Genomic DNA, 4,199 nt, shown 5'->3' on the forward strand with positions numbered 1-4,199 from the left:
AGGCACTTTAAAAAAATTACGGTTTAGGCTTGAACAAATGCAGAATAAACCTAGTGGTTAATTTGTCAAGCACAAAACCTACAACAGCTAGGCTCACCTATGTGCACCAATAACTTATGCTAAGCAAGATAAGCAACTATGTGATAGCAAGATATATGACAAAGAACACTATGGCTATCACAAAGTAAAGTGCATAAGTAAAGGGCTCGGGTAAGAGATAACCGAGGCACGCGGAGACGATGATGTATCCCGAAGTTCACACCCTTGCGGATGCTAATATCCGTTTGGAGCGGTGTGGAGGCACAATGCTCCCTAAGAAGCCACTAGGGCCACCGTAATCTCCTCACGCCCTTGCACAATGCAAGATGCCGTGATTCCACTAAGGGATCCTTGAGGGCGGTCACCGAACCCATAAAAATGGCAACCCTTGGGGGCGGTTACCGAACCCGTACACTTTGGCAACCCTTGGTGGTGGTCACCGGTACCCGTCAAATTGCTCGGGGCGATCTCCACAACCTAATTGGAGACCCCGACGCTTGCCCGGAGCTTTATACCACAATGATTGAGCTCCGAACAACACCAACCGTCTAGGGCGCCAAGGCACTCAATAGGAGCAAGCTCTAGGGTGACCAAACACCCAAGAGTAATAAGCTTATCAAACTTCACTTCCACGTATCACCGTGGAGAACTCAAACCGATGCACCAAATGCAATGGCAAGGGCACACGGAGTGCCCTAGTCCTTCTCTCCCAAATCCCACCAAAGCAACTAATGCTAGGGAGGAAAATGAGAGGAAGAACGAAAGAAGAACACGAAGAACTCCAAGATCTAGATCCAAGGGGTTCCCCTCACTTAGAGGATAAAGTGATTGGTGGAAACGTGGATCTAGATCTCCTCTCTTTTTTCCCTCAAGAACTAGCAAGAATCATTCGAGGGATTGAGAGTTAGCAAGCTCGAAGAAGGTAAACAATGGGGGAAGAACATGAGCTCAAGAGATAAGGTCCATTGGGGAAGAAGACCCCCTTTTATAGGTGGGAAAAAATCCAACCATTATGCTCATAGCCCGCACAGAGCGGTACTACCGCTCAACCTCACGGTACTACCGCTAGGGGTAGCGGTACTACTGCTTGCAAGCGGTACTAAAAAAATACATCTGTGCCTACCATCACTGGACATGTGAAGAGTTTTTGGTCCGGAGCGGTACTACCGCTGTAGCAGCCGCGGTAGTACCACTCTGGAGCGGTAGTAAAAAATTACATTTGCTCCTGTCCACGGTAGTACCGCTGCAGCCTTTTCAGAACACCAAAACGGCCACAACTTCTGCAAACGGACTCCGAATTCAACGAAACCAAGTTTTTTGGAAGCTAACGACGTGGGCTAACACAATCTTTATAGAAATATCAGTAAGAAGCAAATTAGAAAAGTCCCATGAGAAAATGGTGAGAAACCTTCCTCGAAAAAGACCGGTAAAACCTCCAACACCGAAAACGCGATAGAAGAAGCATATGAAATCCGTTTTTGATGTACTAGAGCTTGTCACGAAGATAACCACAAGCTCTAAAACCTCAAAATAAAATACAAATAAGAATCAAGAAAGATCATGCAAGGATGCAATGGTTTGAGCTCTCGACGAACGATACGATCAAGCTACTCACTTGAGAGCCCCCCTCTTGGTAGTACGACTATCGATCCTATAGCCCGGTCTCCAAACTACCACCATGAGACCGGAAAAATAGAAAAACTATCAAGGGAAAACCTTTGCCTTGCGCATGATCCACTTGAGCTAGATGATGACGATCTTGTCCTCCTCAAGATGGACCACCTTTCTTGATTGCATTGGGTCGATGAAGACTAGATGATTGCTCCCCCATAATCCACTATGGGTGAGCCACTCTTCGGCACATCATCACAAATCCATTGACACCACAATGGACAGAAAGCTTCAAGCACTTGATCTCTTCGTGATGCTCCACTTGAACTTGCACACGGCAATCTTGATGACGATCACCACTTGATGTCATCCTCTCCATTGGTTGAGTGATATCTTCCTTTTGACGCAAGCCCATGAACACATACCTAACCCCACATAGAACTCTCACATAGACCATGGGTTAGTACACAAAGCAAAATGGACAATGCTTACCATACCATGGGATCACTTGATCCCTCTCGGTACATCTTCTACACTTTGTGAGTTGATGAACTTGATTCACTGTTGACTTAGTATTGATCAATCTTGAATCTTTCCAACTCTCTTCATTTGGATGATGTCTTGAAGGTAAACATGAATGATCACACAATCTTCTTCTTCAAGACATGCTTGCAATAAGCTCAACACTCACATGACCAATATTTGGATAATTCCTTAATAGCACCTTGGTCAACTCATAAACTCCTTGAAACCAACACATGGACTTCAAGAAAAGCCTATGGACAAATCCTTCAAATATAACTCAAGACAACCATTAGTCCATAGAGATTGTCATCAATTACCAAAACCAAACATGGGGGCACCGCATGTTCTTTCACTTCTGCTCTCCGAATCACTCACCTTGCACTTGATTTCGTCCCCAAAAGGGCTCTAATCTCACAACTTAGTTGCCTCCCAAACTTGAGGCAATGAGGTTAGGCCTATCTACAATGGCTCTCCGACAGGTACCCATGTTGTCTTGGCTCTTCAACATTTGATGTTTCCGTTCTAGCTCTCCCCAGCGCTAGCACAATGTCGGTATTTCACCATGAATCCATTGCCCGAAGAGCCCAACGGGGAAGATAGAGAGATCGGTGACCCAATTGCTCGCCTTAGAACCAGCAAGCTGGCACCACCCCCTCACAAACATACAAAGTAGAAAATTGGTTTGCCTCTCCGCAGAAAGCACAATAATCCACATGCACAGGAGGTACTATTCAGCATGCAATGCTTCGTAGGGCGATCAGGATGTTCACTTCAGTTGGCTACCAGTCCCCCAATTAGGCCTCAGCCCACCCAAAGAAGTGGAGGAAAAATAAAGAGAAGAAAAAACTAAAAAAGTAGTCAAGGTATTTCAAATGTTCCAAAAAAATTTCAAAAATTTAGAAAATGATCATGAATTTGAAAATGTCCATGGATTTGAAAAAACTGCCCGGGAATTCCTAAAATGTTTTTAAATTTAGAAAATGTTTGTGAATTTCAGAAAATGTTCCCCGCAATACAATCTTGAATTAAAAAGATATTCATGAATCCGGAAAATGTTCTCGTATTACAAAAGAAGTTCCCCAAAATTCAGAAATGTTTATGAATTTAAAAATATTCAAGAATTTAGAAAATGTTCACGAATTTAAAGATTTGTTTATCGATCAATATAGTAGCGCCATGTCAATGTGTGAATAAAGATTCAACCATAGCCCACAATCAATCCACTTTCTGACATGTGGGTCCACAGATGCAAAAACTACCTTATACTGGGCGGCGGTCGGCACCAGCAAGACACAAGCTGTGGCACTCAGGAAAATGCCAGATGTGTGCGTGGTTGTATCCATGTGCAAGAGTTAGGTCCGAAGGCATCGATTTGAGCCAACCAGCTTGTGCCTGAGCCTAGGTGGCTTCACGTTGCTCAAAATGCAATATGTATTGATAAATCTTGCACAAGCGACACGCAAAACACACTTCTGGATCCATCTTGCACCCCAAAAAAATTGCAGTTCAAACCAACGCTTACTCCCACTGACCAGTGGGGTCCACCATGAGGCCAAAGCTTGGATCGCTCATGGCTCCCTATTTCCAGGGAGCTTAGTATCTCCAGTGATGAACAAGATCACATAAATCCTCATCAGTTCCCTCAAGCCCTGGAGCCATTTTCACAAAGTTTTCTTGTTTGAATCCAGGAGAGATTTTCAATAAACACCAGAATGTACACAAGCTCATCCTTTTGGACACGCATATGAGTTGTTTTCCGACACTATTACCACCGAATGATGAACAGACCAACAAAGGCAGCAGGTGCATTCTGCTGCTAGTTTATTATGCACATCTCTTTTTTTGCGAGACATTCTGCACATCCTTGGCATCCCTGGCTGACAAGCCGTCGACATAGATGCATGGATCATTTCCATCAGTCCATCACGAACCCCATCCATGCATCTGGCTCTCCACAATGACAGAAAACGAAACTGAAAGAAGGGAGCACCCACAGAAACCAATCTGCTCTGTTGATGGCACAC

The sequence above is a fragment of the Triticum dicoccoides genome, chromosome 3B, assembly GCF_002162155.2.
Source record: "Triticum dicoccoides isolate Atlit2015 ecotype Zavitan chromosome 3B, WEW_v2.0, whole genome shotgun sequence".
In the NCBI taxonomy this organism is placed as follows: Eukaryota; Viridiplantae; Streptophyta; class Magnoliopsida; order Poales; family Poaceae; genus Triticum; species Triticum dicoccoides.